The sequence below is a fragment of the Parasteatoda tepidariorum genome, chromosome 11 (genome assembly GCF_982258835.1).
Source record: "Parasteatoda tepidariorum strain Cologne lab strain chromosome 11, Ptep-v5.0, whole genome shotgun sequence".
Taxonomy (NCBI): Eukaryota; Metazoa; Arthropoda; class Arachnida; order Araneae; family Theridiidae; genus Parasteatoda; species Parasteatoda tepidariorum.
The window spans coordinates 3885748-3903265 of NC_141765.1; the positions used below are offsets into that span (position 1 = coordinate 3885748).

The 17518-nt window shown below is 29.6% G+C and overlaps 1 protein-coding gene across 2 annotated transcripts in view; it reads right to left on the minus strand.

The window, feature by feature from the left end:
- Positions 1-17518, minus strand: part of LOC107446622 (transient receptor potential-gamma protein-like) — a 341741-nt gene that overhangs the window by 113627 nt on the left and 210596 nt on the right. The window lies entirely within an intron of this gene.

Sequence of the window (17518 nt, forward strand, 5' to 3'; positions counted from 1 at the left end):
TCATTCCATCACACAAGTAAAAAGTTCATAAAATTAAAAATAAAAAAAAATACAAAATTCCTTTTTTTTAGTTTATGAATCACATTATACCAATAATAATGATATGCATGAGAAAAAATCATGTTTATTTGAAATTAGATGCATAGAAACTTCAATTAATTGTCATCATGCAAGTCAAAATGTCATTCCGTCACATATGGAATTGCCCACAATTAAACAGACAGAATTTTAGCCCCACTTTATGAAGCCGATTAGTTCCTTGCAACTCTGCTAAATGCATAAGTAACGCTGCCCATAGCCGAGTGGGCTAATCCAATACCTCCTAGAGAGGAATCAAGCCCCACAACGGGTTACTATAGGCGATGATGACGTAGTAGAGGCCCAGAGGAAAACCAGTAAGGGTAGCTATTTTTACGAAAAACTCCGAATCTGATCAAACGAGCCAATTGGCGAATATTTTTGATTAGAATTTGTAAACAACCGTCGGTGTTCTGATGCCAACGTTCTTCGTAAAATTTATATTTATTCTACAAATGTTATAAATTTCAGCATAATTTAATTCTTAGTGTTATGAATAATGGTATAAAAGTGCTGTGTCCCAAACTGCAGAGGAAATTACAAAGTTGATGGTATAAAAGTATCAGTTTTTGGATTTCCCAAAAATGAAGAACTACGAAAGAAATGGCTTGCCGCCACACCAAGAGATTTTGAAGTTACGAAGAATTCTAAAGTGAGTAATATTTGTTTTCATTTTTAAAAATTTAATTATGATTCTTTATTATATTTTTACTTAGAGTAAATTATTTTAAATTGTGGATAAATTAATTATAATAATTAAGTTGTTCTTATCAATCATATCGAAACTATTGTAATAAATTTTGTGTATAATGTCAAAATAACTATATAGCTATTTTTATATATATAGTTATTTTTATAGAGTTTTATTTTATAAAAATAGTAATAATTTTAGTATTTTATTAAATTTTTGCTCAAACTTTAAACATTTTTGTTTGACCGTAATATATTGTAACTGTTTAAAGCAAATTTTTTTTTATTTGATTATGAAATTTAAATCTATTAATTTTTCATGCATGAATATAGTATATAATATTTATTTTAAATGCACATATAAATAATGCATTCATTTTGTTATAGGTATGTGAGATGCATTTCAAGGAAAATGACATTAGAAAACCTGTAACTGGAAAGAAAACCGTTGTGCCCTTTGAACAAAGGAGGCAAATCCATCTATATTTCCTGGACCAAAAATGAGCCGATTCGAGAAGAGAAAAAGAATTGAAATGTGCTGAAAGTTTAGAACTTTATGAACAGCATAATGTAATATACTCTAACTGAACTGATAGAAAAATCTAGTTCAGTGGATTTTTAATCCTGTAAGTATTGAAAATAGTTTTTCTTTTGTGAAAATCAAATTTGCTGATCAGGTTTCCACATATATTACTGTAATAGTTGATCAAAATTTATCTTTAAGTGCTTTTATTGATAATGTAAAGATTAAAAAACTTTATGATTTAACATTTCCTCGAATCATCAGTAATGTTCAGCAAATTTCAAATGTTTTATGTTATTTAAATAAGTCTAATGATCTAAAGTTTGATAATATTCCAAATCTTATTAACTCTATAACTGTCCAACTTACAGAATTAGAAAACTTAAGCTCAGATAATCAAAAATTAGGTGTTATCTTTCTAAAAGAGCAGCTATCTTTACTTTTTACTCAAAAAAATCAAAACCGATACTCTACAGACTTTCTCATTTTTTCTTCATTGTTTTTATCTATATCTCCTCACGCATATAATTTTTTGAGAAGCAGTGGTTATGTTATTCTACCGCATCATTCAACTATAAAAAAATTGATTATGTCATGTGATATTAGTCCTAAAAATGAATCCACTGAGGACAACTTCTTATCTTACATTAAACAGAAATTTGATTATTTAACTGATACAGATAAAACCGTTACTGTTATGATAGATGAAGTCCATTTAAAACCTTTACGGTGGGCAATATATTAGGAGCGTCATATAATTCTATTGAGGCTGCTAACTCTGCCTATGTTTATATGGTGCAGAGTGTGGAATCAAGTTCAAAGATGTTGTAGCAATAATACCAGTAAAAACCGTGAATGCTGATGCGCTCTATTAATTTATTAAAAAGACATTAATTGGGCTTGAAACTATAGGTTTTCATACATTTTGTGTCATAAGTGACAATAATTCTATAAACCACAAGGCAAATTCCAAATTTTCAGCACCTCCTAAAGTTCAGGTTGAATATCCACACCCATTTGATGGTAGTAGAAAATTATTTTTTATTATTGATAGTGTTCATATAATTAAGTGCGTTAGGAACAATTGGCTAAATCAAAAAAATTATAATTCTTGTATGTTTTATCCAGAATTTCAGGTAGATGTTGCTAATGATAATGTAAAAAATTTACCATTAAAAACTGCTTCATTTCAAGCTTTACGTAAGTTACACGAATTTGAAAGGTCTAATTTGGTTAAATATGCACCCACATTGATTACAAAATTTCTTTTTCCTTCTATCATTGAAAGACAAAACGTAAAACTTGCTTTAAATATATTCAATAGACAGTTAATTGGAGCTATAAATTCACTTAAGGAAAAATTTAATATTTTAGATCTAAAATCAACAGCTGAATGCATAGAAATTTTTGTAAATTGGCGGGATATTATGAATGTTAGAACAGTAACTGAAGGATTTCATAAAAGGAATGAATATCAAAAGCCCTTGAGATTAAACAATTTTTCTTTTAGTTTTTTAAGCGCATTTCTTGACTGGTTATCACTATGGGGCAAAAAGATATTTCTGATACTGGTAGATTAACCTCAGAAACTCACTTAGCTCTATCTTTAATAACTCATGGCATACAAAAAATTTGTCGCTATTGCACTGAAGAGTTAGATTTAAAATTTATACTGGCAGGTAAATTTCAAACTGATAGTTTAGAAGCAAGATTCGGTAAATATAGACAATTAGCTGGCGACCAGTATGAACTCAATTATATGAATCGGAAATGAAGCTGAGGCTTCAATCTACTTTGCCATTGATTTTAAAATCGAATGTTTTTGGCTATGTTAAAATAGATTTAAACAATATTGAGAGCGAATTTCTTAACAGTAATTTACTATGCAATAACAAATTTGAAATAAATGTAACAGAAGAGGATTTGCTACAATCTAATAGAATTATGCCTGTTATTGTTTACCTTGCTGGTTATGCCGTTCATTCAACATGAAGAAATTCTTTATCATGAAAATAACATTTTGATTCACCATCAAGATCGTGGTGGACTAAAATACCCTGTGGAGGAAGTTATAACTATTGGTTTGTACTCTTATGTAATTATTTCAAAACTATCAACTGAATTTGAAGAAAGTTTTTTAAAAGTTCATAATCAGAGAATTATCTCTTTAAACATAATCAAAGCTGTATTGAATGACGAAGAGAAACACTTAAATTTTGATTATTGTGAAAATGAACATTCTTCAGATGTTGTCATTCATTGTATTGTAAAGAAATTTGTAAACATCCTAATAAATAACTATTGTTAATTGAAAAATGATAGCATTTGTTATGCCTCCCATTCAAAAGCTAAAGAAAGAAAATTAAAAACACTTATGAAATCCACTAAAAATCTAAGTTGATAGGTAAAAATTATACTTTTTTAAATGTTACTGAAAGTTAAACATATTTCAGTAAAATTTGTGTTTACATTTTATTTATAATTTTTTGAATTTGCTACTTAATAAAATCTTTGTTATCTAAGGTTGCTTACTTTATTTTAGTTTATCAGTGTGGTGAGTAAAAATTATACTTTTTTAAATGTTACTAAAAGTGTAACATATTTCAGTAAAATTTGTGTTTGCATTTCATTTATCATTTTTTGAATTTGCTATTTAATAAAACATTTGTTATCTAAGGCTGTTTACTTTATTTTAGTTTATCATTTCTAACAATCACACTTCCACAGGAAAAAAATACAAATTATAATCATGCTTTTGATATGTTTTTTTTTTCTACCTAAGCCTTGTTTGAAGACTGCATTTGATTTTCTAAATTTTCCTAAGCTCATTTTATGTCATTGTTTAGATCCGATTTCTATTTTATTTCGTATGCTCTGGTTCTAATAACATGCAAAACACAATCATTAAAATCCAAAATAATCATCTACTAAAAATTTAAGTATCGTATTATAAAAAAAAGACGCTTTTCTTAGTTTTATGTCAAAACTATAATAATAATAAAAGTGTAAAATCCCTTTAAGAATATATTTCTTTGTTTTTAATCCATACATTTTATAACAAAAAGCTAGATAAAATTTTCCAATTTATAAAATAAAACTGGTATTTAATGCTTAAAAAAATATTTTTTTCATTCACACAGCAGTTATTTTTGTTAGAATTGCTTTATTGTTAATCATTTCTGAAAACAAATAAATATATTAAGTATTTTACACAATTTAAGAACATTTAATCCAGACAAAAAAAAAAATAATAATTTGTAACAAGTAAAAAATTAGTAGAAGAGTTACGAAAAAGTGTCGAGAAACGGAAGAAAAAAAACCCGTCATCGTCAGAAGTGATCAGCGAATCTGGGCCTAACTGTATGAGTCATCGTTTTGCGTCCTTCGGCTTTCGTCCCATCTAGGAGGTATTGGCTAATCTGCCAATCTCATGTTTGGCTGAACGGGAATTAGAATCCACCATTGACGCCACAATATTTGTTCCATTTCTTAATACAATGATAGCTTCACTTATTCACTCATAGCACCACCACAGAGCTGTTTAACACCAAAAAATTTAGTATTTCCCATTCCCTACAACAGATAAACTAATAAAACCAAATTCCACGGTTTGTTTGACAAAATACGACTCAACCTGATTCGAATGTCCATTACCTAACTCCAATGTCCAGTTAATATTTCTTTTTGCTGTTTTGAAACCTTGATTTTTATGGAATTCATGGTTCTTAAACCACACCACATGTAAACAGTTTCAGCCCCTTAAATGTTAAAAAAATGTTTTTACTTTTTTACCGTAAACTTTACGGTTAGGTTTTCTCATGGAAGGACAGACTGCTGCCGGTAGCTTAATTTTAGAATGAAAATTCCACCAATGTGCAGCAAAAACGTTTATTTATTATTTTTTTTATCTTCATATTTTATTTATTTTTCCATTTGAAGTTATATGTAAAGTGATATTTGATTATATTTAAAGAACTATTAAAAGACCCTTAAAATCTGTAAACAATTTTACGATGATAAAAATTTACGTTATCATGTACTTGGTGTCATTTCCTTGCTAAACAGTATTTATCGTATTAACTTAGTTCTCCCGTTTCAAAGTATAGTTGAATATGGAGATAATAAGGAAAGAGTTGAAAATTACTTTAAAATTGTTGTTTGAGCTCATTATTGACGCACTAAGCTTTCGCACTCTTCAGAGGTGAGCCTTATCTGCCATCTTGAATTTACTGAGGAAGAGAAGGGGTCAAAACGGAAAGAAACACATAATATATTGTTTCCTTCATATTTTTGGCACTAAAGCGAATGACATCAAAACCAAGTTGATAGGAATAATAGTTCAGAAATTAAAAGAGATTTAGTAAGTATGAAGTAAGCACAATATTTTATTATACCTATGTACTCGTCAAGAATTCCTGTCTAGACAAGTAAATAATAATGTCTTGTGTTTTTTTTATGATGAATTGAATAATGTAAAGCAATATCTGTAGGACTAAGAATTAATAAGTTATTATTAAGCAACTGCAAAGTAATCAATTTGTCGTATCAGGCCAAACAAAACAACTTCCTACACCGTGGCTAATTTGCATGCCCTAGAATTGAGTACAAGAGCGTATTTAGCATAAGCTTAAGACTGTACTCAAGGAGGGAAAACGGAGGTAATTGTCTCAGATAATGTAGCTGAGGACCTACTTAAAATTCCTTACATAGGATGTAACTAACATGTCAAATAAGGTTTTCTTGCATTAATGCTTACCACATCTAAAGTAAATAGTGTATCCAGAAAACGTTAAGTTTTCGGCAAAAATAAGCTTTCATTTAACAATTGGAGAATAATAAGCTTTTTCATAAAGTTAATAAATATGTAACTAAGTTTCCAGGATTTTATTTAAATTTTTTAAAAGTTTGAAATGCGAGGGCCAGCCTATTTTTTCTACGTAACATTTCATTTTAATAATCTGAAAAACAACATAAATGAACTCGGACAAATAAAAAGATAAATTCAGGTAGAACAAAAATTCCTTTTTTAAGTGATCTTAAATATTATGATAAAAATATTTAATGATCATAAAAGAATTTTAAAATTAGAAAAAAAAAGCGAGAATTTAGTTGCCCATACAATATGGGTCTTTTTAGTTTTAATTATAGAATGAATGAATTTAACCTTTGGATCAAGTCTTTTACTAGCTAAAAAGAGCTTTTTGTTCATCAAGTACTGTTTTATATATAAATAATGATTCTTTATGATGTCAAATCTTTTTCGCATGATTTAATACTTTGACATTTTTATAATAGCGCAACAACAAATGACGCTAATTATTGGTTAGGTATAATCAAACGCTACCTTCATCAAATCATTATACATGGGGTAAAATAAATGTATTTGAAAAATAAAAATTTTTAGTTCCAAAAATGTAGATAATACTCAAAGCATTTGAAGCGATTGTTTTGCACTTTAAAAGCGTAATGAAGGTGCTATAAAAGGGCGAAAACTCAAGTGGCAATTTCGTACCTCTTAACCCCCACACCAGAGTGTTCTTTAATCATCGCATTAAACATGCTGTTTTAAGTAAACATTATTTAAAGTTTGTAAAGGTTTATTCTATTCTTGTGCGCGCTACTGTAAAAGGCTTTCTTATTTATGTGACTGACAGTGATTTACATTTTAAGGGAGCTGGTTAAGAAACATACTGTATATAATTTGCAACAAGACATTTGACATGCTTTTAGAGAAACATTCGTATGCTTTTAGTTAATTAAAATACTATAAAAAGTTACCTACTATGAAACATGCATTTATAAATAAATACCATCTTAAATTCATAAAAATTTATTCGATTCATTTGTGCATTACTGTAAATGATTTCTTATTCATGCGAGTTTTAAATTTAAATATTTATATATTAAGGAAAGTATGTTTTGTAATAAGACATTTGACATGCTTCTAAGAAACATTTGAGTAATATATATGCTTTTAAATAATTAAACAGTTATTTAGAATGAGCAAACACCATTTAAAAATGATTTATTCCATCTAATATGCACCTTACAGTAAAATGCTTTCTTACTTATGTGAGCTTCAACCGATAATTTTATGCAAGTTAATTTATTTTCTCGAATCAAAATTAAACGGTTTAAAAAAATAATAAGATCCTTCTTAAATAAAAACTGGCGTTACAAGAGCGTTTTCAACATTCTTAGAAATTAATAATCTACCGTTCGATAGAAGTTGATGACTTAAATAGAATTAATTGAAATAAGTAACCAGAACTTAAACGAATGAGTAAAATAACGCATTATAAGTGTAATATATAATTTAGATATGACATTAAAACATAATTAAAAGTTTATTTATGTATTCTTTTAATGAATTAGTTTAGACATTGTTATTTAGCTAGGTATTATTTTTTAAAACCGGATATTCACTAAAAGAAATATTGAATAAAAAAGAGTCTAATTAAAATGAATGTCAGGAAGGATTATGGTAACCTACTCGTTTTTAGGAATTATATGGCATAGAATAATAGTTATTAGGTTGTGAACATCTATTATTTCTGTGATTCGCATTTGCCTGTTTGATTGTTTACACTGAATCCTACATATTTACATTATTAATTTCGATAAGTTCAAGTATATTGAATGCAACATATGTTTAAATACAAACCTTTTTGCGTTTGTTTATTTTATATAACGTGTCAACAAAGAATACTGCACTCTGGGTGGAGCATTTTTAGGTTCGCACAATGAAGAAGGCAGTATTCATGTTTCTGAAGGTGATGTAAAGAATGTACACTGGTGGACAAAATTAAGACAACATCAGAATTGGACACAGCTTCAATGTTCTCTTCACCGATGAGTCCAGATTCAGTCTACAAACTGATTCTGGACAGTTATTGATATGGAGGGAACCCGATACCATCCGAGCAACATTATCGAAAGGGGCCATTATGCTGGTGGAGGACTCATGGTTTGGGCAGGGATCATGCAAGCTACCCGCACACCGCTTCATGTGTTTGACAATGGTTCCGTGAATGCCCAGAGGTACAGGCAGGAGGTCCTAGAGCCCAATGTACGTCTTTTCAGGGGCGCTGTTGGCCCTGAGTTCATTTTTATGGACGACAATGCGCTACCACATAGGGCTCTCATATGGTTGATGAGCATCTAAAAAGCGAGGATATTCAACGAATGGATTGGCCAGACAAATCCCCTGACCTGAATCCTATTGAACATGCCTGGGATGCTCTTGGGAGAGCTATTGCGATGTGCCAACCTCCCCCCAGAACCATTCTGGAGTTAAAAATTGCTCTGGTGAAAGAATGGGAGGGTCTTCCACAAGTCCTCCTTAACTCCCTTATTAACAGCATGCATACTCGTTGTGCTTGCTGTCTGTCTGTCAGGGGTGACCATACACCATACTAGAGGCAACACACACTGTACAAGCCTCACTTTTATTGTTATCCTTAAGTTCTGACTACATTGGATTTATTGACAATAGGTCTTGCCAGTGAATGGCACTTTCATTTTTGTTTTGCATACTTTATTATCATGGAATAAGCCATACCAAATTTCATTTATTTATATTCAGTATTTTTTGAGATATTTGGGGAAATGGCTTCCATTTTCTCCACCAGTTACATCACAAGATCAATGAGAGAGACAGCCGATAATGAGAATGTATTATATGTTGTAGTTCAGCATTGCAGTAAGAATACTTGCTAATATTTATGATATATGACAGGCGGTAGTTTTTTATAAGGTTAGCAATATGTTATAGGCATGCTCAAATCACCAAATTTTACATGGTATACTGTAAGAAAGTCTGAATCAAATTACAGTATGCAGTACCGGTAGTTTGGGTGCATCATCCGTAAAATCCATTTTGCCGAACAATTATTTTACTCTAAAATCTATTTTTATCGTACCTTAATTTGTATAGTAATATTTATTTAATTATAGTGATTCACTTATTTTACGTTAATTATTATTCCAAAATTTACGGCATATCAGATTTTTTGTTCTGTAATATGTTCTTTCAAAAATGAGTCTTACGGTCAAAAGTATCAACACCATGAATGCTGGTACTTTTTGACAGTAATTTGATCCAAATTTTTTTATAGCGTACATAAGAAATCAAATAATCACTTTTATAAAGGCTTCACAATTTCCGATAAATTGCTTTATCATAAATAATTACTACATGATATGTAATAATAATTAAGTTGTTATTAATAAAAAAGATGTAAATATTTCTAATATCATTACAAATTTGGTACTTTTATTTATTTATTTCTTTTTTTGCGTTCTCCCAAAAATTTGTTCTAAGTATTAGAAAGTGAAGAGCAAGTTTTGAGATATTTTTAATATTCCGTGCGTGTATCTCAAAAACAAGAAGGTTTGTGTGTTTTACTTGATTTGAAGACTGCTAAGTTAGATTTAATAATTTTATTGTATAACTGTCGTTGAACAGTCGACCCAATTTTGGGTTTAAGACATTTAACGTTCAACTCCTTGGCATTTTAATTTTGAGCAAAATCCAGAAGACAAGGGAACTCCTGGATCAAATATTGGGGGTAATTTTTCCCTCTGTGGAGGACTTTTTGATGAAACTAACCAGCATTTGCGTTAACCGTTACATGGAGAGAAAACCCTCGAAAACCTCCCAGGGTTAGCCTGGAAGCAAGGGGACTTTAACCCATGATCCGTCTATGACTGAGGATATTTTATGTCAGCACTGTGTTCGGTGCGAGCTGGGTGCGAAATTTGTATCAACCAGCCATCGTTGGGAAGGCAAGTGATTGCATTGGAAGGCAAGCGAGACACCATGGCTACCCCACTTAGCCACAAAATATATTATCCTTTCTATTTTTTTCTCATTTACAATGAAGTTTTACTTAGCAAAATAAAAATTAAGATACATATACTTTTTAACTCAACTCTACATACCAATTTAAAAGAGATATTTAAAAACAAAACGTGTCGCCTGTATCATATTAAATAAAAATCAACATTTGAAGGATCTCTTTAGTACCCCATCTAGTTTTGAAGTACCTTTCTTAAGTAGGATTTCAGGAATATCAAATTGAATTTTGCAAAAGATTTCCTTTTAAAAAAATTATATTTTAACAACAATTTCTTTCAATTGGAAGTTTCTTTCCAAGACACTAAGTGTTTTTCAATTAGTTTTAATGCATCTTATTGGATTTTTAAGAAAGGATTTAACAATTAATTAAAAATGCGCATTCATTCCAGCTTCGATATATTGTTTAAATCTATAAATTTCTAAGGTTAGTTTATGATACATTGCGTAATTAGAAAAATATTTATGTTTCAATTGAAATTATCATCCTACAAAACCGTGTATTAGGATGTCTTATATACTTTTCGCTTTTTTTTTCCATTTTTCTGAGTATACTGAACCTTTGAGTTTTTAACAAACTATGTATTTTACAATTTGGTTGATATTTAAAACGGAATGATATTTAAAATATGATATTTAAAACGGAATAATAAAAACAAAACTACATTTTTTTAAATTCATATTTTAATGTAATCAAGAAAAAGTTAAAACGTTAACAACTAAAATTTGAGAAAAAAAATGAAGAGGGAGAAAGTGCATTTTTACCACTTCAATGACTGCCCTGGTGCTTGGTGTATTTCAAGTTAAAGCTTGAATGTCAGGTTTTATGCTCGTCAGATTTAAAGGCTGGTCTCCTTTGAAGCAAATGTACAACCTATCTCTTTGCTTTGTGAGCAGCTGGAAGACAGAACTAAATCCTCTCTCCACTAAATATGTTGACGGGAACGAGATGAGAAGCGGCTCAGTTTGTTTCCACAATTGTGTATAAGTGTCCATAAACTTTACTAAAGCTAACTTGTAACCGTATTTTTTAAAGACGACTTTAGCCTCACAGTCATACTTCAAATCTCAAATCTTAGTCTACAAAGAGGAAGTGAGCTTATCCACAACTTCTAAAAAAGGAGGGATCGAAAATCTAATCCGGAATTTCTAATTTCATTAAATCTTGTAACTGATCAAGCTGATCAGTAAAAATTAAGATTTTATTTTCGAGAATCTCGATATCTGCCATTGAACACTTTTTAAGAGTTGGAAATTGCATTAGCTCTTTGCGACTAATGTTTGACTTGTAGATATTAAACTTGGCGATGAATGAAGATATGATTCCCTTAGCCTTGATAATGTTCATTTTATTTCCTTGAAGTTTTACGTTGATTGACTTCATTTTTTCAAAACTATCAGTGAAGTACGTAGTTTCCAATATGCGTTGCTTCAAACTCTCACTTAAAACAGGATCAGTGGTGTCGAGAAACTCAGTAACAGAGTCCACCAATTCGAAGAAACGGCTCAGTTTCCTTTTGAAAGCCATCTCACAGCTGTATGTAGGAGCAGGAATTTGAAATCTTCATCATTTTCATGGCAAAATTCTCGGAACAAACGGTTATTAGGAGAATTAGCTTTTATTTTATTGATGCCAGAAATAACAAATTTTTCGCAGTCAAAAGATGACGATGAGTGACATAATGAATGGTGAGATAACTTCTGGTACTACTTTTTTAAGGTGACCCAGAAACCCAGTATGACAACCAGACATGGTTGGAGCACCATCTGTTGCACAAACAATTACATTTGTGAGGGGAATTTCTTTTACCTCAAAATAATCTTTGACCAATTTAAAAATCGACGATCCATTTGTATCTGTGTTCAAAGTTCTTGTAAGCAACATTTCCTTACTCTCATTTATGAATCTCACGTAAGCTAAAACAGCTTTGTTATCTATCACAGTTGATTCTTCAATCTGCAACGCAAATTTACCTTCTTTCAGAAATTTGATGAGTTTTGATTCAATGTCTGCGGCCATCTCATCAATACGCCTGGAAGCAGTATTATTGCTCAGAGGAGCAGAGTGACTTTTCAAATTTCCGCCTGCGATACCAAAACGTATGACGAAAACAATCCTGCACTTGAATTTTTTTTAAATTTTTAACTATCATAATTCTTTGTCTACACCAGAACCATAGGTTTCATATATATTTTTAATTTCAATCTCAAATAGCTTTTATTATTAATATTATTAGCAATTTTTATCATTTGAGTACTCGTCGCCCCCTGATCGCCCCCCTAAGATTTATCGCCCCCTTGAGAAGCTCTATCGCCCCCAGGTTGGGAACCACTGGTCTAGTCAGAGACTGAATGCATTCCTTCATTCTTTTTTTCATACAAATGATTAAATATTAAATAGAGTGTCTTATTAACATCTTATTATTGTATTTCTGCACTGTATTTCTTGCTACAACTTTTTCATTAAGATGAGAATTTATATGATTTTGCATTCAGAAATCGAGAATCAGTTTAAAGAAATATACACAGACTGTTTGAACCAAATCCACTAAAAATGTTCAGAATATTTTTATATGTTAATATCTGTTTCGTTATAGCTAGTTTTTATTACAGAATTATTTGAAACACTAATAAAATAATCATTTTCAAATAAAAATAACTATGATGTCACGGAAAAACTACGTACTAAAGTCGTCGATAAGTTGACTATCAAATGTTTAGTTACATTTGAAAAGTTAAAGTGATTCGGAGCAGGTTCCAATGACTTCGAGTCACTAAACTCACTCAGTCTTAAGATTCTCATTTTAAACCAAACTTAAAATTTAATTTTTTGCTTTTTTATGCTTTTCAAAAGAATATAACCCTTTGACAAAAATTTTCTTCAACATATTTTCCATACCTTCTTCATCATTTTGTATTAATTTCGGTCAAAATATCTTATTTAAGTATTCTAATAATTTATGATTATAAAATACAACATGAAATACCTTTTCCTGCATTAAAGGTATCTTTCTAAACGTAGTTCACTTCCATACAATATTTTTTTTTCAAAGTTATTTGCAATTATTTAATTCTAAGAGAAACAGTTACTCTTCATTGAAATTACTTTAATTTACAAAATCAATTATTGATAAATTTTTGAATACGAATGAAAAAAATTTAAAACACATTTTTTAGATTTTATATTTTAGTACAATTATTAAAATTAACTATTAAATGTAATATATTCAAAAATATAAAGTTATGGAGATTTATTCAAAACATGGTTTTAAATTATTCAAACAATGGTTTTAAATAATAGCTATTGTGAAAGTTCCGACCTTCAAATTTTGCTTAATGCTTGTGTAATAAAGATAATATTGAAAACTATCATTATATTCTCCCAACAGATTATGACCAGTGTATGGATTTCATTACATGATACATAAATCAGGTCTAGAAATGGAAATGCTTGTATAATGAAGGTAATATTAAAAACTATCATTATATTCTCCCAACAGATTATGACCAGTGTATGGATTTCATTACATGATACATAAATCAGGTCTAGAAATGGAAATGCTTGTATAATAAAGGTAATATTAAAAACTATCATTATATTCTCCCAACAGATTATGACCAGTGTATGGATTTCATTACATGATACATAAATCAGGTCTAGAAATGGAAATGCTTGTATAATGAAGGTAATATTAAAAACTATCATTATATTCTCCCAACAGATTATGACCAGTGTATGGATTTCATTACATGATACATAAATCAGGTCTAGAAATGGAAATGCTTGTATAATAAAGGTAATATTAAAAACTATCATTATATGCTCCCAACAGATTATGACCAGTATATAGATTTCATTACATGATACATAAATCAGGTCTAGAAATGGAAATGCTTGTATAATAAAGGTAATATTAAAAACTATCATTATATTCTCCCAACAGATTATTACCAGTGCATGGATTTCATTACATGATACATAAATCAGGTCTAGAAATGGAAAACGACCTAACAAGCTATAAGACTATTTTTATATTTAAAAAATACCAAAATATATCTCTACTTGTAATTAGAACCCTGGAAGAAAATAAAAAATACCTGCACCAAAGGCTTAAAGACATGAAATATGATATAATTATGACACGTAGTACATGACTAAATATATAGCTGCCCCATATGTATTTAGAAACGTTTCCAAATTTTTTACAGTGTATGATTGCAGACAGAGGAACAAAAAATGATTGCGGAAAACAAGCAAGTCACTTAACTAAATGTTTAAATCCAGCCAAAATGTCCATAGAAAAGAAATCACATTTTTCTCGACAGAGCTGGGCAAAGAGACATAGAAAGAAAAATTTCATCCAACTTAAGAAAAGTGATTTTTATAGAAGTTGTATTCGTCAGGATTTGTATATCTGGTCTACAGCTATTTGACTAGCATGTCTTTCCTTCTTGACAATTTGTTGTTTATAGTTTGAGCTTCTCTGACAAACATTCCTTCCCAAAAACCTTTAGAGACAAAAAAAACCCTCAGAGATAAAAAAAAAATACCTAACTATGCAATGCACGCAATAATACAAACCAGAAGTAAAATCTTGCCAAATAAGCGTTTTCTTTGAAAATTAGGAACCATGTATCTTTTTTAAAAGATTAAAATCTAAATTATTCTAAACATTGCCTCAATATTTACCATAATCAAATGATAGAATGTATATCTCATGAATAAAAAAAAAAGAGTTTATACTATTATTTATTTTTATGTTTCAAGAAAAAAATAAAGTGTTCAAAAATATCACCACCTAGGATAAACAACAAAAAACAAGCTGTAACTTTTTAATCGGAACTTTTCTAGAAAAGATTGTTATGCTTTATTGAAATATCTTGAACTCATCTTGATGATACTGAGGAACAAATTTCTTGTAGCACTTGATCTTGCCTGATTCGGGTACTGGGATTTCAAATATTAAGTTATTTTTGCTTCTTAAGCAACAGATTTTTCTTAAAATGACATTTTGAGTCTACTTTTTGTCAAAATGTACGAGCTAATAATTATATATAATAGGGGGTCGAGTAAATGTTGCGAAAAACTTCGAGGAAAGTAAGGGCGCATCATTAGGATTAAATTTTCATTGAAAAACATTCGAAATGTCATCGTACGCGACTACGGATGTTTCCTTTATGTTGATTTGTTTAGAAGCATTTAAAGAAACAGTTCATGATAGGGAAGCTTCTTTAGTGGCGTATAACAATATTGTGGTCATAGGTTCTGAAGCAATTTTAACTCTAATGATAGGTTCTAATACTCCTAGAAGATTTTTGCAACATTTCTGAGACATTTATTTCACATTTATTATATGAAACACTTTGAAAACTTGTACATTTCGACAAAAATGTCATTTAAAATCAATTTAATTTGGAGAGAGAAACCGATTGAAGATTTGATATTAATGACGCAAGAATATTTAAGATGCATTAAAAAACTGACGCAAGAAAAAAAAACGTTCCTCATCGAAATTCATATTGTATCAAGCTCTGTTCACGGAAAATATATCTTACTTGAAAATATGCTGCACTTTATTTGCCTATCACCAATAAAAACATGGTTTAATCTTGAAGAGACTTGGTGTTAGTTTATTTAACCAGATAATTATTATATTTAATCATTTAAAGGAATCTTATTTTATTTAACCAGTTAATAACCTCCAAGAAATATTTAACGCTTATTTCAAAACTTTTCCAAAACTTAATTTTGATAAATTTCAGGTTATCAATATTTTTTTAATCTTTTTTATAAGTTGCCCGTTTAATAGAAAGATTCCAAAGTGCGTTTTAAATGAATTTATAAACATTTATTGTAAAGTTTATGTATTTCGTAAGATTAAAAATGTGGTTTCATGTCTATGCATTAAAAATCAATGAAAGGAATTTTTTGCCTTTGATTATCTTTAGGTGTAAAATGTTTTCGAATTCATATGTTTCGCAACAAACATAAACTTCAAATTCTAAAAATATATGAAAGCAAGGATAAAAATTATTAAAGCAAGAAAAAATATTTTCAGCATATTTCGACGCTACAAAAAAAGCGTTTTGTGTTGATCATCAAGAAAACAATCACATTGTTTCAGCAACTTTCTTAAAAATGTACATTTGTTTTCATTATCCTCTTCTTTTGAGAAGGCACATTTTTTTTGTTTCCTTAATGAGATGCAAAATTATCAATTCTGAATCGTCAATTTACAGTTACCAAACTGTAAATATTTTCATTTTTTCTACAAACAAATAAAATCCTTACAATCTAAAAATAAATAAAAAAGCAATAACTGAAATCAGAGAAAATACTTTTCACTTATTTTTACGCAAAAGCATGTTTTTCAGTAACCTTCAAGAAACAAACTCAATGTTTTAATATCTTTTTCGAAAAAATGTTTGTTTGTTACACTAATCCTCTTAACTTGGATAGCCTATTTTTAATTTGTTTTTGCAGTAGGATGCAAAATTATAAAAACTGGGTCAACATGAAAATTTTTTAATAAAAAAAAACTGACATATAATTCTAAGAAACTGTTCGAACTCTTTACCTTAATGATAGTGGGAAATATAATCTTTACAATCCAAAAAGAAATACAAAAGCACCATTTGAACTAAGAAGAAACGCAGTTTTTGCTCATTTCTATTAAAAAGAAACAGCGTGTTTTTTTCTAACCAACGAAACAGGAACTCACTGTTTAAGTTTTTTTTTAAATATATGATTTTTCTATTTATCCTCCTAATTTGCGAAGTATATTTTTTAAATTTATTTCTTCAATAAAATGCAAAATATATGTATGGGTCAGCATGAAAATTTTTGAATAAAACTAGTTAACGTAAAGCTGAAAAACTGTTCTAACTCTTCACCTTAATGATAGTTGGGAATATAATCCTTGCAATTGATGCAGAACAAGGAGTCCCAAAATAGTAAGTGCGCCAAAAACATCGATAAAGTGAGCCAAAGGGTGAGTTTGGTGAAGTTCCCTCTTGCTGTTGGGGTTGCACCCATTTAGGAATCGGTAGAAGGGTTGCCTAGCGGTTGAAAGGTGACTATGCACGTTTGATGACGCCCTGGTGAGTAATTCTAGCTTCTCTCCCCCCTGTAATCTAGAAATGTTGTTTAATTGTATTCAAGATATTTTAATCATTAAATTTAAATTGAACTTTAAATATGTGTTATCTAATTTTAACTCAAATTAACATGATACATACTAAGGTCATCTTAATGAAGTTGTATCACAATCCAAAAAGAAATACAAAAGCAACATCTGAACTCAGAGGAAACGCATTTTTTGCTCATTTCTATTAAAAATAAACATCGTGTTCTTCGTTAACCAACAAAT